The following is a 25399-nucleotide window of genomic DNA, read 5'->3' on the forward strand; positions in this document are numbered from 1 at the left end:
TAACAATTAATACCCCAGAACTGCATTACTTAGTCTTTCCTGGTCAGAGGATTTACAATGGCTTCATTACATTGTCTAATGATTATTTAGTTGCCTTTGCTTCAAGATTATGAATTCTCTAAGAAATAAAACTTAGCTGTCTTGTAGTTTCTGATGAGAATTGGTTAATGAACTCTGGGGATACCAAAATCTACCCCTTGCTTTGTACCATATCCCCATATTGGCGGAGTGCATTCTCTCACATAGTTCAAATCATGTCAAGAATATTTATAATATTCACTGCAAGAGAACTGCTGTGAAAATAGTGGCTCTACTAGAACATCTTAGGAATGATGACAGGGTAATAAAGTTTGCATGATTAATGCAAATGAAATGAGTTTCTACTGTTTCTTGTTGTTCTGTAGTTTCTAGAATTTGAAGTTTTAGGAGTTTTGTACATGGAGGGCTCATTTTGGGTGTATGCATACAAAATTTTCTGTAACACTAAAAATTTAAAAAATGTATTTTTTTTATATTTGATGTGCATTTCAGGATTTTCTAAGAGAGAGTAAGCAAACACTTGCTTTACTATATAACAATAGCTTATTCCTGTTAATAGTAAATTCAGCATGTGATGTGATATCATGATTGATGGACACTGCCTCTATTCTTTTGGCTTCAGTTGATTTGTTTTCAACTGACACCTAACAATTCTGCATACTTATGAGATAAAAATGTGATGTGTCAGTACACATGTGAACTGTGTGCTGGTTGTATAACAATTTTTAACACCAGGAAAATAGTTAACATTCTAAAAAATTCTTGAAGAAGCCAGTTAGTTAAATAAAAGGGAAAGCATAAAAGTACAAGAGCCTTGTGGATACTCAAAAGGAAACCTCTGATTTTTACTGTAAGAAAGGACACAATGCAGATTTGAAATAATATTTTTACCATCCACTCTCCTCCTGTTATTCCTAAAGGTCCTTCCAAGAATCATCCTCTTAATCCACAGCAATATTCTGTATATCTTTTCAGTACTTTGATTAACTGCTAATGTAATACACATATTCATGTTGTTAGCACAGTTGTTTGTGTATATGTGCATATTCAAACTTCAGTTTGTAACAATTATCTGCCAAATGACTCACTAATTGCATCCATTCTTTTAGTTACCTCAGGAAATATCTAGAGGGCCATTGGACTAACCCCTATATCATTGTGGTTCTAACCCCTACATCAGTGTCAGTAAATGGCAAGGTCTATAGAACAAAACATGCAGCATTTTCCCATGTGATTTTACCATCCTTTAAAAAAATGAATCTTCATAATTTTGAATTGTTATTTTATGTATAAGATATTTTCTTTTAATTAATTAGTAACACACAGCTTTCTTTTTTTAAGACCACTCTTCTCTGCATAGCTTCCTTCAGACTTCTTTCTGTATGCTTTTGTCCTCCATCACTGTGGTCCAATTCAGGGTTCCCACATGGTATGCACATTCTCTATCACTGACCCATCCAGACAACATATTTTTCTATGTTATTCTCTGCATTTTTCATGATCACAATTTCCTAATTTTATTATTTTTATTTTAGAAGCATTCTTATTCACATATTCTTTATAAGATTGGTGAAGTTGTGATGACCCCTCACAGCAATAAGACACTAACACAGCAAAGTTCTCATATGTACAATTTCAAAATGAAAACAAGATGTGTATTTCAAAATATATCTGTCATCTAAAAGAGATAAAATATGTACAGTGATTGACAAAATGACATTCTTTAAAACATGGCTTTTATATTGACAGTATCACAGCCATGTGCTTGCTATACATAGAATTAGACAATTTTCACAACAATAAATGTAAATATAAAACAAACATATACAGTGGAAATACTATGGGAGAACCAGTACATTGATAAGTGTAAAGTGTTTTCATAAAGGCTTCTTAGGTATTTGCTTCTCTATTCTAAAAGTAACTCATTAAATAATTCATTATATACAATGAAATTATAATACAAAATAAATATGTCTCTGAACTAAAATAATAGATTTGCTCAAACAAAAGAAATATCTGTTTTCCAACTAGCCAGATAGTTGTTAATAAAGAAAAAAATGCTAATATTAGCAATATAAAAAGGTAAAAAAGGTGATGATGAGTAACATTTCAAGCAAAAAAAAAAAACCCAAAAAAAACAAAAACAAAAAAAACAAAACAAAAAAAAACCCTTAATGTATTCTGGTACCTGTGTTAATGTTCAAATACTTACAGAAATAGAAACAGAGGTATTGTAATCCATGGCAGACAGCTAAATGGCCATAGCCATGCGTTTATTTTAAAGACATAGACAGAGAAATTCATTCTTCCAAATAATCAACTGAAGTATGTAAATCATTCTGACTAATGAAACATCATAAAGTGTTTATTTGACAAATATTTATTTAATTCTATAATATACCAGAATATTTTATATATAAATTGAGGACCAAAATCACTGCTCTAAAGAGCTAACTGAATAATAATATCAAATTAAACCATGTCTGTAAAGGCGCTAAGGAACAATGTTTAAAATATACACCTTTGATATTTTTAATGTCATTTTCATTTTTTTTACTATGCTGAAATAACAGTTCTCACCAACTTATTTTCCTCCTTTGTGGTAATTTACTATTTCTAAAGGATAACACATCACATCCTTTTTGATTTAATTTTTATTATATATATGAACATTGTATTTACATGATTACCCACTCTACTCCCTCTAATACTTTATAAAGGTTCAAAAATGGACATTATTTCTTCTCCTCTAGTCTTAATTCTCAGGGATTTCCTTAGAGCTACAACAGAACATGAGCTACAGACTCCTCCCTCACCTGTCTATTTCTCCTGTGAATCAAATAGAGGCCCTCTCCTCTACCTCTCTTCCATTTCTTTGTCATTGTATCCTATCCCCCAACTCAGGAAGATACACACAGCTCAACCAAAGGCAATGCCAGAGAGATGATGAGTTAGGCTGCCAGTTGACCTTCTCCATCTTCTCTTTTTGCCCAAAACAAATATTCAAGGTCACTCATAGACTGCAACAGACAATCTCCTGTGGCCTCCTCATCTTCCAGCCTTCACCACCAGCAAGCATACCCTGTGAACACACCAGACAAGCAGGCCAGTAAAACAGGTCACATATAGCCAACACATTCCGTGAAAAATCACAATAGGAAAAAAATATATCAAGGAAGAAACAATTGCCCTACAAAGATGAACTTAAAAAGCTGTGCCCAAACTCAGAAGCATAGATTCTAGCATAAGAACATACTCAGTAACAGCCAGCCAGAATATACAACTCTACCAGAATCCAAATATTCTACTAGAGCTAGCCCTGAGTATTCCAAAATATCTGAAGTGTAACACAAATAATGAGAACCCAGAGACTGATACAGGGATTCAGTCTTGTAGATGAAGATCAGAAAAGCAAAGCAGCCAAGTAACCACCTCAGACTGAAATGGCTATTCTATCTCCACAAATCCTCAGAGACAATGCTCTCCCCAATTCTCAGACTGCAATCCTGTCTCCACCAAGCCTCAGATTGACATCCAAGACTGCTACTTTTCCTCAACGTGGCTGAAGACAAATTCTTTAAGACTGACTTTGCTTCTTCCTTTTATACCTCTCAAATCCAAGGACTAAAGGAATGTGATCCCAAATGCTGAGATCACCCTTTCATGAACTGTTTCTCTTTAGGACTGGATCAATGTGGCCTTGAGCTAACAAAGATCCATCAGCTTGTCTTCTGAGTCGTGGGCTTAAAGGTGTGTGCCATTACTGCCTGGTTTTATGGCTTGTGGCTAGTTTTGCATTTTGAACTCTGGTGGCTTTATAGATCATAAACAATATGCCACTCCACTAAAGCCCAAGAAAAAGGTGTTATTCCTCAAAGAAAGCCAGGAAAACATGAACAATTGGAGGTAATGGATAAATCCCTTAAAGAAAGCCAAGCAAAAAACAAAGAAACTGTTGAAGGAAATTAATAAAAATATAGAACCCCTAAAAATGAAAAGAAAAGCATTACAGAGAATTCTGAAAAAGGAAGTTTAGGAATATGAACTACAAATTCAAGCTTCACAAACAGGAAATGAGAGATGGAAGATATAATCTCACATAGTGAACATATGATAGAAGAAATGGCTATATTGATCAAAGAAAATATTAAATTTAAAATATTCCTCATCTATAATATCCAGGAAATCTGGGAAAATATGGAAAGACCAAATCTGAGTACACCAGGAAAAAGGAAGAAATATCCCAGCTCACAGACCTAGAAAGTAGTTTCAACATGGTCATTGAAGAAAATTTTCCAAACCTAAAGAAGTAGATGGCTATAAAACTACAGATATTCCATGATAAAGTAAAATTTAAACAGTAACTATCTACAAAGAATGGGCTAAAAAGGGTGCTAAAAGGAAACCTCCAAATTGAAGAGGCTAACTACACTCAGGAAAACACAGGGAAAACAGAATCTCACACCAGCAAAACACACACACACACACACACACACACACACACACACACACACACACACACAGACACAGACACAGACACACACACACACACACACACACACACACACACACACACACACACACACACCTAACGAGGAAATGCCTGCACACAATCACCACCACTGCTGCTGCCACTACCACCACCACCACCAAAAACAAAATAATTCACACCCTGTCTTGTCTACTGTGTTTGTTCCTGGACATACTCCAAAGCTACAGAGAAATCCAGAAATACTGCCTTGAAAAACCAAAATAAAGGATAGAACTAGAAAAGAAATCAATCTGTTTTAGGTAATTCAGACCCAGAAAAACATGCATGGTATGTATTCATTTATAAGTGGGTCTTAGCCTTTAAGCAAATGATCATAATGCTATAATGCACAGGCCCAGACAGTTTTTATAGCGTAAGGGTGCAGGGGAGATACAACAATCTCCCTGGCGAGGGTGTATTTATAATATAGTGTGTATTCACTAGTGGGCAAGTGTGAGGACAAAAGCAGCAGTGATCAAGTTAGAGGGGAAGGAAGGAGGGAGAAATGCAGAGAGAAAGACAGCTGGATTTTGACTTTGTATTTAAGAAGAGAAAATGGCATCTGCCAAAGCCCAGGATTTATTATAGGATGTCAGTGAAGGATAAAGTCGACATGATCATCACAGTTGGATATGGCACCTGAGCAGCAACTCCCAGATCCAACATTGAAAAGAACAGCATTGTGGTGTGTGATTTAACAGGTAAACATGAGGTGTCTCAAATGTCTCAGAGCTGTGGTTGAGAGATGAGAATAATACAATTTGTGGAGTTAGGAGTTCTCCTAGTGGTTTTTTTGTGGGTTTTTTTTTTCTTTTTTTGCTATAGGATAGGAGAAGTTCATGAAAACTTAAAATGACCCTTTAGAAAACATATATATTTGTATATGTAAAAAGTAAAAGTTTGATTTATACCTGTTAATAACTCTCTTGATGTTACAGAAGTTACAGCTGGACATGATCTGCACAAAATATAAAAAATTAAGTATATTTTAAAAGAATGAGCTATCTTCTCTACCAAACACAATCAAAGAAACTATCTAGATTACACTACTGTTGTTTTCTTTAACTTAGATTAGCTACTGGCCAACGACCTTCTTATTACAGTGATCACAGCAAATACATCTTTACACATTGTACAAATATCTCTCGAGGAATGAAAGGAAGACTGTTGTGTCATTCAAGCAAATTTTCTACCAATATTTTTGAATTACATATGAAGAAACACTCATTTCTATAAATTATATGCATTAATGTAAACAATGTACACATTTTTTAAGAAATAAAGATCCATTAATCAGGCAACATGTAGACTTTAGCATATTTTATTTGTGAAAGATACACGTACTTTCTTAGACTACTAACTATTTCAAGGATTGTTCATGTATTTAATTTCTACAGAAAATGTGGAACAATTGAAAGAATTCATCCAACCCTTTTTTACTCAGTACAACACAATCTCAGGTAATCATCCTTTATGCAGAATCACTTGTTTCTTGACATTTTGTGCCTTCATAGAACAGTACTACATAAGGTTACCTCACATGTGAACTGTGGCAAATTTAACTGCTAAAATTTAATGTATTTTTTTATAATTTACTATTGTTTTCAAGTACTCCCTCCAGTGTATATGTGTTTTGTATTTGCGTGTGTGTGTGTGTGTGTGTGTGTGTATGTGTGTATGAGAGAGAGAGACAGAGACAGAGAGAGACAGAGACAGAGACAGAGAGACAGAGAGAGTAGAGAGAGAGGGGGGAGGGAGAGAGAGAGAGGAGAGAGAGAGGATTTATGTTATCTCTTTATCTGTCCTTACCTGTTATAGTCTTAAATATTTATAAACTTATTCACAGTCCAAGGACATTCTTAGCTTAAGAAGTCAAAATACTGACAAATAATGAAATTATGTTTCTGGTTACTAATATGAAAAGTGTTACCAAAGGACAGGACTCAGGGATTTGTTTATTGTAAAACTGGAAAAAAGTGGAGAACAGAAAGACTGTTGGTTTGGTGATCAAGTTAGGTAACAGAGCTTCCACACAGAACAATGGAGAATGTTGTCAAATATCATCAATGACAGTGGAAATCCAGGCTCTGCCCCTTTCTGGCTTAGAGAAACAATGTGTCACTAATGTTTTCCATGATCTAGGTCACAATCCCTAAACTGTTTATCATTTTGCCTGGTAATTACTGAATTCTAGAAAAAGCCACAGAAAATTTGTTGAAAATTATGAATGGCAACCTGGATTAGTGTCATTTTAGTAAGAACACACAAACAAGTACTACCAATTAAAATAGAATATGAAGAACTTCAGGCAGAAGGCAGTTAAATATATCTCTGTCTTTGATGTTAAAATTGTAATTGTCTAGTAATACATTCTATGCTTTGAATACATAATGTTGATAATTAGAATGAAATCATGTCAGATAAAGCCTGCATATAGATTATTGTTTCTTTTTAACATGAGCTTTCTGTCTTGGCAGGGTCCCGCCACCCTTCTCTGCCCCAAAGAAGCACACTGAGATGCTATATTTATTTTAAAGCTGTTGGCCATTGGCTAAGGTTTCTTATTGGTTAGCTCTGTCTAAATTATTAATCCATTTCTAATAATCTAAATATTTCCATGTGGTCTTCTCTTACCAAAGAAAGGGTCCAGACCTGTTACTCCTCTTGCATCTTACATGGTGACTGACTCTGCCCATGTTTCCCAGAATTGTTCACCTCTTCTAGTCCCACCTATCTTGCTTCCTTATTGGCCAACAATGCTTTATTCATTAACCAGTAAGAGAAACATATTTACAGAATGGCATCTCCCATCAGCTTTGTGGATGAAAACAGCCATTTTGTAGATTATTTGTCTGTTTGATATCTAAATTTGAGTAGTCATGTAATGGTATACTAACGGAAAGATTTAACACCTAGGAAGATTCAAAAGGCTCATTTAAACAATTTCTTAAAGTATCCTGAAGGGTTAACATCAAGATAAAGGCAGAGTTGGTACCCTAAGTTCTCACAGATGTTTGACAAACTTATTTAGCTTTCTATTATGATGTAGTTGCTTTATGTCAGTATTTCTAACTTGTATACCCATTGTATTTAGTTGAAAAATGAAACTGATAATGTGATAAGCCTATTATTTCCATTGAAGCTAGTTCATTTTGTATTAATGTGTTTTTAAATGTTTATGTGTATATAAGGTAAAAAGAATCATTTCTCTATATTGCTATTAAAAATTATGTTTTCAATATTTTAATTATGTGCATGTGTGTGAATATTTCCTTATTTATATGAGTGTGGAAAAGATAAATGAAGAAGTAAACACTTATGAGCTGTCTAGGTACTACAGTTACTTTTGGGAGAGGCATATGCTATATTAAACAGGTTCTTTCATATGAAAAGAGGTCCGATTAATTTCGTAGTATGTTCTCTTAATATCTGAGCCATCTTCCAGACACGTATTTATGGCAATTTATAAGATCAAAATATTTGACAATCAAATTCAGTGAATGAATATATAAAAAATGCCAGTGGCAGTCTTTCATAAATATTGACCTTAAAAATCTATGAGTTAGTATAGATAATGCAAGAAGTTTCATGAAATTTTCAAATGGTCTCTTTCCTGCCACCTTTCTCTTCTCTAAAATTACTTTATTAGCAGTTATCATGTGTCCATTGTAATAATGCCTGGTATGCTTCAAAGTTCCTTTCAACCATTTCTAATTGTCATTACTAAGTGTGAGATTGGCTAGAGCTGTTACTTGCAAACAGTCACTACAAGAAAGAAGCAGAAAACACTGTGGTCCTTCTAATTATCTTTTATTTTTAATATAGAAGAATGTTAACAAAAAACATAATAACAGTAACACATTACTCAAGTCTTCTGTCTGTTGAACTCCTATGCTGTGAAATGCAATTTGCAGCTGTTTTGTGGACTCATTATTTCACATATAGACGTTAATATTATTTTAGACTTTGTTTGTTTTCAAGTATCATGAAGAGGTGCTGCACATCTTTATTCCCAGCACTTAGGAGACAGAGGAAAGCAGATCTCTGTGACTTCAAGGCCAGCATGGACTACAGAGCAAGCCCCAGGATAACCAGAGATACACAGAGAATCCTTGTCTTGACAACTACAAGAAAAAAGGAAATAAAATAGAGATAGTAGAGTTGGTTCAAAATCACAAATAGGAAGTATCAGAATTCTGGACATAACCTATCAAACGTAACTACCAAAGGCTATATGTGTTCCACAATGTACCACACTGGATCATTTCAATTTTTGGCATTTATTACTTTTGTACATTTTGATTAATCAGAAAACCAAATTTGAAGAGATTAAATAACTGATTAAATTAATTGGTGTTAGAACCCAAATTTAATTTTCCTTGAGAAACAGGTTTATATAAGTTATACAATCCAAAGTCTCAAGGAAATAGAAAAGGAACATATATTTTATTACCTCTCTCTACAATTAAGTAGCCATATAGAAATTAAAAGAAAAAAGGAAAATGAGATAGAAAAAATCTATTTTGATAATGAGAAAAAACACCAGTGTAATATGGCTTCCACTTCTATAGATCATTGGGAATCCTATGGAATGTGAATTGAACACATTTCCTTGGTTGACTGTCTGTTTCCAAACAATGTTACTTACTGCGAACCCTGATACTACAGGTTCAACTTCATTGCTTCTGGCTGAACTTTTTCTTCCTTTCTACAAAATTACAATATGTAATCTTATTTTTAAAATACAATTATTATTACTTTGAAAGTTTCATAGAGTGTTTTTATGGCTTATTTATTTCCCCAATCTCCTGCCCAGCTCACCTCACTATCCATTAATCTTTGAATTTTATTTCCCTGTCTGCTTTCAAGAGCTGTTCTTGGGAATGCAGCCTGCCCTAGTTGTAGTCCACCTGATAGGGGTCAAAACATTAATGAAAGCTGATTCTTGCTCACCCAGAAGTTTTCAAAAGCTAGGGATCTTGTTTGTCCTGAATTTGAATGGCACCTACCCATTTTTGCGATATATTTGAATTCATTTGTGCAGCTACTCTGTTGTGTCTGGAAAGTGCTGTTTCATTGAAATTATCTAACATGTCTGGCTTTTATAATCTATCCATCTCCCCTTCCTTGAAGATCCTTAAATCTTTTTGGAGAGGTGTGCTACATACTTTTCATTTAAGGCTGAACACTTAACAGTCTCTTAGTCTCTGAATATCTACAAGTTGAAGATTTCTGTATTGTTATGTACCATAAGAAACTTCTCTGATGAGAAATGATAGATGCACTGATCTATAAGAATACTAAAAAGCCTTTAGGAATTATTTTATTTTTTAATTTTCAGAACAATAGGATTATGTTCTTCCTTATAACCTGTATGTCACATGTTCTTTGATTCCTTCACAGTTTCCAGAAATGGGTGTTATTTCATGGAGCTGGGCTTAGATCCAAACAGAAAGTGATTGGTTACTCTCACAACCCCCAATACTAATATTGAATCAATAAATCTGGGCCAGGCATTATTTTAACATCAGGGTTCATAGCTGGTTAAATTTTCTCTTCCACTAGATATCTCTCATCAACACTCTGAAATCTATCCAGTTGTTATGAAGCTTCCCGTTGACTACAGATGTTTTTATCCATGTTTGTGACTCTAGTATATGATGTCTTCAAGAGTAGTGTTCTTACTGACAGATAATATTATATTTCCCATGTGTTATGCCTATTTCTGTGTCTGGCTAATTTCCCCGGAGTTAATTATTTTTTGTTCCATCTATGGTTACTATAAATTTCAATCCAAAATTATTTTGGTTGTTCCTATTGAATAGTACTCCAGTATTTATATGCACTACATTTTCTTTACCCATTTATCTTCTGGTGGGCACTCAGAGGGTTTCCATTTCTTGTTAAGTTTGAATAGTTTTGCAATGACATGGATTTCAGGCAGCATACGGACATACCGATTTAATGTACTTTGGATATATATGTAGATGGTCATAGGTAAAATTTGTAGATCTGTATATAAAAATTTAATTTCACAATTGTCAAAAATGCTGATATTGTTTTGATTAGTGTGTGAAATACTCAAAGGTTAAGAACTCCTTCATGTGTCATGAAAAGTGAAAGTGTTTGCATTATTTCAAAATTTGGTGTGAAAAATAGCATAAGTTCAAAGCACACACACACACACACACACACACACACACACACACACACACACACACTATTAAAGCTTTCATTTATCTTTAACTTGTTCAAACATATACACACTTGCATATGTACATCAAAAATATAAAAACATGTGTTTTCAGTTAATTCCATAGATAAACATAAACATGTAATGAAAGAAAATGAATTTAAACATAAAAGTGGAGATAAAACAAAACATTATGCTAAGCATATATCCAGTAAAGAAAAAAGAAGCCAAATATTCACTCTCGTTTAATGATATAGCCACAGAGTCTCATGAAAATTAAGAAAAAATTACAAATTCATGTGAACATTCAAAGCTGTTACATAGCATTTTTCCAGCTGATTTTTTAATTTTTATTTTATATTAATGTTAAAAATAAAGCAAGTAGCTCACACAATCAATTATCTATAGGATTATCAATGCAATTTGGTGAATTTTACATTCTTCAGGACTTGACTTTCCTATATGTGTCAGTAAATAAAAATATTTGAAGAACGAGAGTTATAAGATGGTAGAATAGCTATAACACAGTGTATATTAGAGTAAAAAATCTTTTGAAATATTTTTTTTTACTTTGTAAAACTGTCAGCAGTAAAAGCTATTACAGAGACAGAACATTAATAAAGCAATTAAAATATGACATGTTAAATAATTGCAAACTTTCATGAGAATGTCAAACTTAATTTTCATTTGAATGTCAGTTGAAAAAACATTGCTAAAATATTATATCCACTTCTTTTCTCAATGATAAAATATTGTGAATTACTTGGAATTATTTATTCGTAGATTTCTTTTGTTTTCTTCTTTTGCCTTAAAATTAAGTCTTTTTCAGATCATAACACAAAGCTGCATTAGTGAAAAGTCAAAACATGCTGGTAGCAGCATATAAACTAAATTCAGAGACCAATGGAACACAGTAAAGTGGCCAGAAATAAATTCACACATAAATAGTCAACAAATATTGGATATAAATGCCAAGAATACAATGCAATGCAGGAAGTGTCATATCTTTAACAAATGTTATTTGTAGAAGTGTGTATCTGCATGCCAACTGGCAAGATTAGAGAGCTGCTATACTCATCACTATGCATTCAAAATGGCAAGAATTTAGGTCTTTATCTTGTACCATACATTGCCAAAAACTTAAGTGTAGAGATACTTTAATAGAGGGAGGCATTATGGACTTAAAGAGAAATGTGGCACAAGAGAAATTACCAGGGATCAACAAGGATGACCCCAACTAAGAATCTAAGCAATAGTGGAGAGGCTACCTTATATGCCCTTCCCTAATAATGAGATTGATGACTACCTTAAATGCTACCCTACAGCCTTCTTCCAGTAGCTGATGGAATAAGCAGAAGCCAAGTTTCACAGCTAAACACTGAGCCAAACTCCTGAAATTCAGTTGTAGAGAGGGAGGAGTGATAAGCAAAGGGGTCAAGACCATGGTGGGGAAACCCACAGAAGCAGCTGACCTGAGCAAGTGGGAGCTCATGGATCCCAGTCTAACAGCTGGGGAACCAGCATAGGCCAGAACAAGTCCTCCTGAATGTGGGTGTCAGCAGGGAGGCCTGGACAGTCTATGGGACCTCTGAGAGTGGAACCAGTATTTATCCCTAGGCTGTGATTGGGCTTTGGGAACCTATTCCCTATGCAGGGCTTCTCTTTCAGCCTAGATACACACAGGATGGAGTAGGGCAAGTTCCTGGATCCTGCTGCAAATGAAGTGACTAACTTTAATGGTCTTCCACGGGAGGCCTCACAGACCCTGAGGAGTGAATAGGGTCAGGGAATGGGAGGACGGGAGGGAAAGGGAACTGGGATTTGTATGTAAAATATAATTTTTTAAATTGAAATAAAAATTAATTTTAAAAAGATAATAAATACTTAAGTGTAAGGAATAACACTGTAAAGCTAGAGTAATACATGGAGGAAATTCTCTATAGCATTGGGACTTCCGAATGATATTTTGGATGTAACAGCAAATTAACAAATTAGGCTAAGGTAACATTTAAAAACTACCCTCTGAGGAATGAAGAGCAAAGGGGTCTGTACCAGGTTGGAGAAACCCACAGGAACAATTGGCCTGAACAAGGGAGAGCACATCGACCCCAGATGCTGTCGGGGAGGCCAGAACAAGACTGATCCAGACCCCTGAACATGGATGTCAATAAGGAGGCCTCTGCACTCCAGGGAGCCTCTGGTGGTGGATTAGTATTTTTCCCTGGTGCAAGAAGGGACTTTGAGAGCCCATCCCACGTGAAGGGTTACACTCTGGCCCTGGACACATGGGGAAGGGCCCAGGACCAGCACAGGAAGATTTGGTGGACTTTGCAGAGCCCCCACTGAGGGCCCTACCCTGCCTGGGGAGTGGTGGGTGGATGGGTGGGGGGTAGGCTGGGGGTGGGAGAAAAGGGTTGGGGGGGAGGGGAGGGAGATGGAGAAGGGACTTACATGTGAAACAAGCTTGTTCCCTAACTAGAACTAATAAATAAATAAAAAAAACTACCCTTCATTTACAAACAAATTTTCATATACAGCATTTTCTGGTCTCTTCATTTATTTCCTTGTCTTAAGTCATCTGCTATTGCTGGGTCCTAACAGGACTCATGGGGAAGGGGATAAGAATAACACAGACCCCAGGAGTCAGATGAAATAAAAAACAGCAGAATCATGTTTAGCAATTGGGGGAGCCTTATATACCCTCCGAGTACCCAAGTGTTCCAATTCATTGACATCGCATGGCTACCCCTCATTGGCCACGCACAATCAGGACTTCTGATAGCACCAGGCAGATCTCCAGGTTGGCTCATTTCTCTGCGTGGGAGGCCTTTACTTCATGCAGTCTAGGTGTTCTATTGCTAAGTATTCGTCTTCACAGAATTTCCTTCTTCTTCTTCTTTTCTTCCTCCTCCTCCTCCCTTCCTCCTCCTCCTCCTCCCCTCCTCCTCCTCCTCCTCCCTTCTTCCTCCTCCTCCTCCTCTTCCTCCTCCTCTTCTTCTTCTTTCTTCTTCCTCTTCTTTGAAAGGAGCCTGAAAATAGCATGCAGTTCTACAACCAAATTAGGTTTTATTTTAGTAAAAGGCTTGATGGTCTCTTCTAGTTTCCAAAATAATTTTGGAATGCAAGTACCTCTTCTTTTTTCCCTATTATTGAAAATAGATTTTTTAAATCACATAATATATCCTAACTACAGTTTCCATTGCCACTATTCCTCCTGGTTCCTTCCCACTTCCCATCCCAACATAATCTATTCCACTTCCTTTGAATTTCTGATTAGAAAACAAGCAGGTACTCCAGTCAAGGGAGCAATGGAGCTTACTACAGAACTTTACCGTTCCCTCTGCTCCTCTAAATCAAAGTTCCCAGTATGTTTCTTTGCAGCCTGATCACATAGACATCTCATCTTTGGGGAATCTCACTGATCTTTTTCTCCTCACCTCCGTTTTCTTACTCTTTGCTTGATGTAAACCTCTAACTCCAGCAGGCACTTCCTGCGAGCACATTGACCACACCTGCCATGGAAACAATAGGCTAACTGCAGACCTTCACCTCTTCTGCTTCTCCAAATAAAATCCCCCATCTCATCATCTTGTCTGCAACAGAACATCTACTGAAGCCCTGTGAACCTTCCCCGCCCCCACCTGCACCCAAAGATTTTGCCTGCTAAGCTTTCTCTCCAGATAACTCTGCTTTGTTTCAGCCCTCAACTTCAGCAGGGAGGGACTCCCTGGGAACCCACAGGCCACTCTTGCCAGGGAAGCAGGGAAGCCAAGTACACTTCTTTACCTGTCTCCATTCCTCCAAGTCCAGACGCCAGACTATTCTCCAACACTGCACCCTCCCCCAAACATGATCTCTAGTTTACCCGACAGATCTTCTAACTTCCATCTTCTGCCTCATTAATTTTCCCACTTCCCTAATCTAACAAGCACTGTTTGGGAACCCACAGGACCAGGGAAACCCACTACTGCCAGGAAAACAACTAGGCTATCTACAGATCCTCACTTCTAATTCTATTCTTCCAGGTCCTGTCCCTGAGTCTCCTCCCCAAAGCTGTAGCAGACCTTCTGCAGTGCCCTTTCCTCACTCCTTGAGGCTTTTTCCTGGGGAATAAATTAGCAGATTCTGGTAGAATACCCTGATTTCCTCCCTCTTTGAAAGGTCTCCAATACATCCACTCCAACCCCATTTCCTACATCGCATATCTACCTAGTTTTACATAGAACCCCCAGGGGCCACACATATCAAGACACCATATAATTTTCCTACAGGAAATACACAGCCACCACACCCTCCTAATAAACAGGAGGAACCAAACAACCAAAGGGCCAAAACAACCAAAACTCAAAGGAAAGACCAAATATCACCACCTAGATCACAGTTTTTCCAATTGCAGATTCCTAGATGCAGAGTAAAATTACAATCAACAACAGCCAGGAAAATCTTAATCCAAAAGAGCCCAGAAATCCTATCACAGTAGTCTCAGATTATGTTAACATATATGAAGCACAGGGAAAACCACAGTAGAGATTGTCAATGTGCCGAGGTTGGCTGAATACTAAAGTATCCTTGATGTACTTAGATCTGTGCCTGGTTCCAATGTGTGGCACAATTTTCAAATAAATGTAAAGAAAATGAAAATGAAAAGCAGTCCTAAGCTTCATGGACCTAACTTGTTCATTCACCTGTGTCGCAAGTATGTTAAGTGATGAACTCCATGTCATGAAGGGCAAAGGAATGTCTGTGTCTGAACTTTCTCAACAGTGAGATCAAAATCTGAGGGAAAAGATGCAGGCAAGAATCTGAGAACAGACTATCTGTGGTTTCAAAGTTTTGTCTTCTCTGCTTTATCTGCTTTTCTTCACTGTTTTGTTTCACTTAACTTTAGATAATATTTCTGCCAGTACTTAACTTTAGTTAATATTTCTGCCAGCACTGAGCAGAACTTTATCACCTTGCTAAAGTTTTCTCAAATACATTTATTTATTTTTAATTTAGTATTCATTAATTCATTTCTGAGGTAACGTCTTATGCAGCACTGGCTGGCTTTGACCTCCTTATGTAGATCAGGTTAGCCTCCATCTTCAGAGATTAGCATCACCGAAGGATTTTACCAGGCTCAGAACTTTGCTCAAGTTCTAGGGGCTGTGCTTCATTCTCCAGACCCAAAAAATATTAGTATTAGCAAAGTAAATAGTCATTGTCATATTATATTTCAAAATTATGCATTTTAAAATAGTAATGGCAATGTAACTACTTGTAAATATTTCAAATCATTTTTTGATATTGAAATGAAATTGATATTTCTTCCACTGGTTTCTTTCTCATTAACTTGTAAACATGGTCCATGAGTGGGACTTGTGTGCTCAGCATTTGCAGACGTTAATGCAAATGCTGATGTGCTGCAATATTTCTGGCTAAACTTCATTTTTGCCCTAAGGTCAGTGAGGTTTCAGTGATTAAAAATGCTCAAGGATGCACTTCATATTAATCTTGGGAGGGGCACAGATGGACTGACCTCTGTTGGAATTAGATAGAATCTAAAAAGCTGCAGCAGTCTTCAAATGTGCTTCATTAAAATGTGTTCATCTCACAGTTGCTTTTCCAATATGTATTTATGTTCCTTGTTTAAATTGAATACAAGATGTGTTCTACAAGAAAACACAGATAAATGTATTCAAAATGAAAATGTTTTCACAGAGTTACAAGAAAAGCTAATAGCTTCAGTCCATAGCATTCCTTCTCTAAGATTCAAAACATGTTTTGGTAATGTTTTCTAATCTGAAAAACATGCCTGAAAATAGTTCATTAATTTATTAATAAGGTTGTTACTCCAAGGATACATAATAAGAGAAACAATCTCATTTTAGTATAGTCTCACACACACACATTCTTATTCTAAGCAATAATTCTTTGATAAATTCTTTATATATATAAAATCTGTTTTTAATTGTTTCTAGTAATTTACTGAAGAACAACAAAGATAACCTAATCCCCTAAAATTTTATATGAGTACAAATGATAAATAAGTCATAATTGAGTGAAAGAAAGGTGCTCACTCAGAATTAAAGTTTGACTCTGGACATTCTTATCAGAATTAATATGAAATGATACTTCATGCCATTTTGTTCGGTGATTGCAGTAAACCCCATGGTGAAAGGGTTTGATGTGATTTGAATGATCTAATGGCTGTAATCTCAAATATTTACCTGTGCAGTACAAATAATGGTACACATAGATGTTGAAAGGTTTTCATATTTTATTTAGAAACATAGAGAATACCCCTTTATAATCAGGGGTTTTTGTCTCTTCCCCGACCCAACTGACCATTTTCATTTTTATATTTGAAGACATTTGAATTTGGATGTAATTAATTTTGGATCATTATGCTATTATGTAGTGTGATGAAAACAACTGAGACTGTGACTTCCTGTCACTGGCTGTTGGCTTGAGTTTGAAAGGACTCCTGATGAAGGTAGTGCTTTTCTTAGACCAATGAAGCCTTGGGGAGGCAGCCAAGTGACTGAGCCTCTCTTTCTTTACCTGCAGAGTGGGTACAAATATATATCATTCACCATTGATGTACTGACGAGAAAAATCATGCAGCAAGAAGGAATGAAATTGCATTATTAGCTTCTGCCTTGCTAAATTCCAGGTTAAAGTCAGCTGTCATTTTAATTGATTGGTTAAGATATATTCAAGGTGTTATTTATGTTTCTTTCTTTCAAATAAGGATTTTAAGAGAAATCATTGAAGCCAGTCAAACCACTGAGTAAAAACAATATAAAAATTTGATTATCAAATCACTTGGTAATACTAAATTTTCGCTTATACTGTTTTCCATGAATTCATTTTGGACATGTGGTGTAAAAAGATGCATAATATTGAAATGAGTATGCTCACCCATGTGCCTATTCTGCATGTATAAGAATGTCTTTAAGAATTGTATATTCATTAGTGTTTTCCATAATTTCCCCTTGTTTCCTTTGTCCATGACCAAAAAAAAAAAAAGCCTATGCAATTTTAACTTGCAACAGTCATCTCTCCATATAATGTGCCAACGAGTAGCTTTGATACAGTCTGCTTTAATATTGAGAAAGTATAATACAAAGTCAAGTGAACAATTCCTAACACTTGTTCACAAAGATGAAAGTGTTTGACACGAAAATTGAGTACTTGAGTTATTTCTCAGAACCTACGATGGATCCACATAGAACAGAAAACAGGCAATATTCACTTTTCTAAAATGGATTTATTTTGTTTATTGCTTAAGTCTCATGAAAGTTAGATTTCACATACATTCATAATCATTTGTCGTTACCTTTTCCCTAGTGTCCACCTTGCTTGAAGTTCTTCAACTGAGCTATTTTGGATTATATTAATCCTTTTCTAACTTTTAACTTATTCTACCATACTTTGTAGTCAATTGTGTTTTATCTAATAGTGAATACCCAGGTTTTAAAGATATTTTTTTCCTCACAAATACACAAGTAATCACTTAAAAGTTTTTGACAAGTTTTAAAATTTGTATTATATCAGTGGACAATGCTTAATGTAACCTCACTTTTGTTTTCATTTTTACTCACAAACCATCATATTCTGCAGTAAATAGCTCCATCTTGTTGTGTCCTTTACTTATTTTTAACTATAAGAAATTTATAAGAAATATGTCACCATGTAATTATCACATGAGAAATTAAAATATACAACTTTGTGTATTTATTTTTGTTTATTTTGAAGACTGTAATATAATTTGTGTGTTAAACTTTCAATTAAAAATTTATAGCTGTGCGCAGTGGCAGTATCGTAGCCAATGAGGTTTATCAGTGGCGCGATTATTGCTAATTGAAGACTTATATACTGTGGGAACCCTGACATTTTCTGAATAAACAAAGAGGAGTGAAGGGGGCAGAAAAGAAGGGGTAGGAACAAGGAGTGAAGGATGGAGGAGCATGCAAAATAATAATTTTAAAAAGAAAATAAATGAATAAATGTTTTAAATGTTCTCATTTAAAACATATATTGCCTGTTTTATTTCATTGATATCATGAACATAGTAAACTAGATACACAAAATTTAATGCCCATATAATGTAATTATTTAATTTAGTAACAAGTTATAAAATACACACACATACATGCATATTATATTTTAAGTAATATATATTTCTTTAAAATGACTATATATTCAAATAATATATAGTCACATGTACTTAACACTGGAAAACATATTCTACATGATTTGCATATGTGTCATAAACCAAGAATGTATGTAATTCAAATAGGTAAATAAGCATAATGTATTAAGAACAGTAAGTTATCGTTTGCCAAATGCTATATTATTGGACATCTACAATAATGCGTTGTTATGAAAACTGAAATGTTATATTTTAAATTCCTACCATAGTCAGTTGATTTTAGAATGAAAATATTTAATGAACTTAGTGATATAATTGCAGCTATAAGATAATAGTCATTTTAATTTAAATATATCCTTTTGCTTAATCCCTAGAGATATTTTCCTAATTTGGTCTATAATAATCAAAACTAGGATTTTATTTCTTTTAAACTTGTTTTATGTATAGTAATTTATTTTGTTCTGCAAAGAGGATAGTTTTTATTCTGTGACTTTCAGCTATCTAATTCCAATTTGTTCTTTACACAAACACACACACACACACACACACACACACACACACACACATATATATATATATGAAATGAGAGAGATGTAGAGAAATAGAAAGAAATAAGATATTACAAATTTACAAAACATGTAACTAATTGCACATAATAGAATAAAATGTGAATGTATATCTTAAGCACAATTATTTTCCTCATAGAATGTCTGAATATTCCAATGAATCTTAGGTTAATATCCATTTTTAGAGATAGAGCACTTATCATTTTTAACTATCTTTGATTGCCTCTCTATACATACATTGTTTTTCTAAAATTTTATTTTATTTATTTTGGAAGCTTTCTTATTTGCATATCCATCCCCCATTCTCTCACACTCCCATCTTCCCATGCTCCCCACCAACACCCCAACCCATCCCCACCCACACCCCAGGTATCATGAGGCCCTCCACAGGGGATCATCAAAGTGCATTCATACATTTTTATACTGGGAATAATTACACATACAAAAACTAAAAAAAAAAATAAGCAGGATTAATGTCATGGCTCTCTTTATTGCTTATTGCATCTGGGACAATGAGGCAGTAACTGTGCCACAAATTCAAGGCCACCATGGATTACATACTGAATTCTAGGCCAGTTTTAGCCACGAGATAGACTCACTCTCAAAAAAGAAAACTATAAAAACTTTTAAAGTAACTTTCTTTGTATAGTAATAAATACACATATTTGCTGATAGTTCACAGCACACAAGTTATTAAGTTTCATAATTATGTTGTTATGAGTACAGAATAAATAGGTGTTGAAGAACTATAATTACTCTTCTTCAATCATAATAAAATTCTTCGCATCACTGAAACTTGGGTCATTTAAGCGTTAAAAACTAATTCCTTAGAGTACCTATCATAATCTTTCATAATAAAGGGGTATCATTTTGGCAGGCTGAGCTAAAGGGAAAATGAAAGGATGAAAAGTGGAAGCAATGATGACAGGAGTTTCCTCCCTCTGCTATTATTGTAGAGTAAATAGCTGAGCTTAATGTCTTGAAGCTGTTGATGACATTTTTTCCAAGTACTTGAACATTAACTATCTGTCTGATAATACCCTAAAGAATATTTTTAAATGCATTGACCTCTTAAAAGATCATCATAAACAGGATTCTTAATTAGATTTACAAAATCAATTTAAGTATCTATGTAAATCAAATCTTATGAAATGCCATGCTGAATGCCTGGTCAAGTTATATATCTCAGGACACAATATATGCTATGCAAAAATTGCACGCATAACTGCTGTGTAATGAAGAGGTTCCCATAGGAATAAAGAAATATTTCAAGTGTCTTAGGATTTAATATAAGCACTAGTATTTGTGCATGCTGGTTATACAATTTAAATATAGCAAACAAATATATAAAATTACAAACATCCTATGGTCACTGTTATGAACACTATGGTCATTAAAGGGAAAGGTCACTTGGAAGGAATTATGTGTCGCATTATAACATCTTATGAATTTGATGCTTATTTGTCAATGTAGTATAAATAAAAGACAGTTTGCCTGAGAGAATATAGGAGAATTGTGATAAATTTACATAACCTTCCAATATAATGAAAGCATATCTGAAAGTACCTATAAGAATCAGGAATCTTACTGTAGTTTAATATGTATCAAGGCATGAAGAAATTGTCAGCAAAGAAAGAAATGTCAGATAAATATGGCTTTTGCTCTCAGTTTTTTACTCCAAAACTGTCCTATATACTTCTTTCTGTTATTGTTCTAACCCATTGCATCTTTTTTTTTTTTTTTTTTTTTTTTTGGTTTTTCGAGACAGGGTTTCTCTGGGTAGCTTTGGAGTCTATCCTGGCACTTGCTCTGGGCTCTGGAGACCAGGCTGGCCTCAAACTCACTCACATAGAGCCTCCTGCCTCTGCCTCCCAAGTGCTGGGATTAAAGGTGTGCACCACCAACGCCCGGCCCATTGCATCTTTTTTCACTGTTACTGTATGTATATATGTATATTTTATACATGAGTATTCCTAAATACAACCTATTCAGTCTGTGTAATACATGTTACATACATGTATCACTCCAGGGCTCCCCATTTGGTATTGGATAGCAGATTGAGAAATATTTGTACTTATTAATTAATCAAATGGTGCTGGCACAACTGGATGCTGACATGGAGAAGATTGCAGATAGATCCATATCTATCAGCATGCACAAAACTTAAGTCCAAATGGATCAAAGACCTCAACATAAATCCATCTAGACTGAATCTTTTAGAAGAGAAAATGGCAGGCTGTGTTGAACAAATTGGTACAGGAGACTGCCTCCAGAACATAACACCAGCAGCACAGGCACTGAGATTGACAATTAATAAATGGAACCTCCTGAAACTGAGAAGCTTCTATAAGGCAAAGGATACAGTCAACAAGACAAAATGGCAGTCCACAGAATGGCAAATATCTTCACCTAGCCCACATATGACAGTGGGATGATTTCCAAAATATAAGATGAACTGAAGAATCTAGCCACCAAAATACCAAACAATCCAATGAAAAAGTGGGGTACAGAAATAGACAGTTCTCAGTAGAGAAAATGGCTGATAGACACTTAATCATCCTTAGCCATCCTTAGCCATCAGGGAAATGCAAATCATAACAGCTCTGAGACACCATCTTACTCCTGTCAGAATGGCTAAAATAAAAAGCACCACAAAATCTAAGGAAAGAAATTTTTGCTTTCTTTTCCTTTTATACATTTTTTTAACAGAAAATCTCTCCTGTATCCAAGACTGGCTTTAAACTAACAGATTAAGGATGCCTTTGAACTACTGATTTTCCTACTTGCACATCCCCACTGCTTTTATTATATGAGTATGCTTCCACAATTAGTGTTTTGTTTTAGTTTATAGTAATTGCAAGTAGGATTCTATGCTTGTCCAATAAGCACTGTATGTGGTAATATAAATCTCTGTCCCCAGAAAGAACAATGATGAATGTGAATAGAGAATAATTTTTAAATTGAATTTGTCAATGAAAACGTTAGTTTAACAATAAAATATCTGAGGATGAAGTTATGTTTCAGTGGTTAAGAATGAATACTGTTCTCAAAAATGAATGAAATCTAGGTCCCAGCATCCATGTCTAGTATTGCTGCTTGTGAATCCTAATCCTGGAATCCAATACAACTGGTCTATGTAGGCACCTACCCTAGAGGGCAGTTATTCGCACACAAACACTGAATATATTATCTTCCAGTATTGTCAACATTTCAGTTATTTACTTCCCCTTAATATATCTAAAATTAACTCCATTATCTTTTGGGATGATCTACTTTGTCAGGCTTCTTTTAAAAGGGGAATACAAATAGAGAAATATATATTTGACCTAGTTTCAGACATTATGTTTCTCACACTACTCTTTTGAGAAAGATCACATTAATCTTTCAACATGCAAACTTCTTTTTTTTTTTTGAAACAGGGTTTCTCTGTGTAGCTTTGGAGCCTATTCTGGCACTCACTCTAGAGACCAGGCTGGACTTGAACTCACAGAGATCCCCTGTCTCTGCCTCCTGAGTGCTTGGATTAAAGCATGTGGCACCAAAGCCCGGCTTTTCTTTTTTTTTTTTGGCAAACTTCTTTATTATCTGAAACATATAGTTATCTTCTATCAAATATTTTGTTACCTAACATAAAATACAACTACAAAGGAAAAACCTTCCTGATATTCACGTTATACTTTCATACCAATATTAAACCATCAAGTATAACTCAGCTGAATTTTCCATTTGATATGGTGAATCCCAACATTTACTTGCAAATAAGATCTCATTTTATTCTTCTTCCATTGGTTTTCATGAGCCCTAATAACTTCTTTCCCTCTTTTAAATTGTTTATGTGTTTCACATGTCTTTTTCTGAAACTTGCTTCGATGAGCATTTTGTTAAATTTATAGAATTTATTTTTTCTTTCACCTTTGAAAACTACATCAACTCAACAAACTCTTTCTTTTCATAGTTATAAACATTTGAGTAGAGAATCTCATGTATTTGGAAATGAGCATGAAGTTATATAAAGTATTTTGGATTAACAAATTTTAAACCTGTTCTGTTTGTCTATGTCTGGATTATTTCTTTCAATATGATGATATCATGTTTGAATTAATTTTTCAAATAATTGATATGATTTCACTTTATTTATGAACTAAAAATTCACTATGTATGTATGTTACATGTTTTTATCAATGAAAGTGTATAGTAGGAAATTACTAATATGGAGTCAGGTAGAAATATAAGGGTATTTAATAGGGAAAAGCCTTACTTACAGAGTGAACCAGCCAGCTGGTGGTAGTCTGTACAGCAAGAAGCAAAGAGAAACCGAAACCGAAACCAAAATGCAGACCCCCTACTCACTCTCACCACGCCCTCACAAGCCTGCCCAGGTACTCCTATAGCCAGCCCCTAAGAAGGCGTGGCTACAGCTTCCCCTACAATTCCCCTTTTAGTCTAAAAGAGGATTAAAACTTAACAGTATAAGAAGATACAACAATCTGCTTATGTCACCTCCTAACTATCTATTTTAACTAAACCCTAAAGTCATCTGAAAGAGGTGTCCAAGCCTGAACACCTCCTTCCAAACCGAACCATAAACAATAGGAAGCTATTCCTAACTAGGTATATACACTATCCTAAGTGACAACAATGGGAAAAGGGGGCATAGCATTCTCCAAGTTACTTCCTGCTGAAATGGGACAATGATAGTCATGTGGGGTCCTGTAGAAAGAAAATGTTAGTATCCAGTCCATGTTAGATGGGATTCACTTGACTGAAGATCTCGCTTGAAATCCTCAACTTGATTGAAGTCAGTACCCGAACCTCTGGCCGGAGTGTCAGTTGAAATGGAGCAAGTTGGATCCAGTGCAGTCGAGGAGGTGTGGCCCATTTTCTTTCCAAGGTGTCCAGTGATTGCTGTCAGGCAGGTCTTCATTGGCTGTGTGGGACTCAAACATGAACAGTTAGCAGAGAAATGTTTGCTTGTGTATGTACACATGCTAGGGAATGCAACCATGAGAGCATAACAATTATGAAAGGGTGTACACCTTGAGAGAAAGATCCAAGAAAAGACAAAGACAGTCCCCAAATTCTTCTTTTATTCTGTATTACATCAATTGGCTTCTTGATACAACACAGAAACACTAAAGCTTAGTTAAATAATGTGCTTGGAATTTAGAGGAGGAAAGCCAAATCCACCTCTAAATCCAGCATTGGTTTAATTGAATAGGGACTAGGAAATAAAGAGAAATACACCAGATATAGTAGGAAATTACCAATACGGAGTCAGGTAGAAATATAAGGGTATTTAATAGGGAAAAGCCTTACTTACAGAGCGAACCAGCCAGCCAGTGGTAGTCTGTACAGCAGGAAGCAAAGAGAAACCGAAACCGAAACCAAAACACAGACCCCCTACTCACTCTCACCACACCCTCACAATCCTGCCCAGATACTCCTGTAGCCAGCCCCTAAGAAGGCGTGGCTACAGCTTCCCCTACAAAAGTGGCTCTATTTAATTATGTTAATATGCTTATTAGTGTTTGTCCACTTGGCACAATCTTTAGTTGCCAGAGAAGAAAGTCCCTTAACTGAGGAAGAGCCTTCTTCAGTCTGGTCTGCAGACATGTCCTTGTAAACTTTTCCTGATTAATGATAGATGTGGAAATGACCAAATTGATTGAAGGTGGTGTTATATCTGGGTAGGTGGCTCTATGCTGTAAAAGAAAGCAAACTGGGCAAGCCATGGCAACTAACCAGAAGACAAACTCCACCATGGTCTCTGCAGTTTCTGTTTTGACAATGTTCAGTTATGGACTGTTATGTGGATATGTTACATGGAATAAACCTCTTCTTTCTCAAGTTGCCATTGTCTAGTGTTTTGGGACAGAATCAAAGGAGGAGAAGAGCAGGGTTTATTCTTTCACAAATATAATGTATATTTGGGA

General features: G+C 35.3%; 2 pseudogenes; one reads left to right on the forward strand and one right to left on the reverse strand.

Annotated features, from left to right (window-relative positions):
- Positions 1-9583, reverse strand: part of LOC100752878 — a 65070-nt pseudogene extending 55487 nt beyond the window's left edge.
- Positions 9584-18547: 8964 nt separating this feature from the next.
- LOC113831221 lies at positions 18548-18663 on the forward strand (annotated as a pseudogene).
- Positions 18664-25399: the final 6736 nt, after the last annotated feature.

Source organism: Cricetulus griseus, chromosome 5, assembly GCF_003668045.3.
Source record: "Cricetulus griseus strain 17A/GY chromosome 5, alternate assembly CriGri-PICRH-1.0, whole genome shotgun sequence".
Lineage (NCBI taxonomy): Eukaryota > Metazoa > Chordata > Mammalia > Rodentia > Cricetidae > Cricetulus > Cricetulus griseus.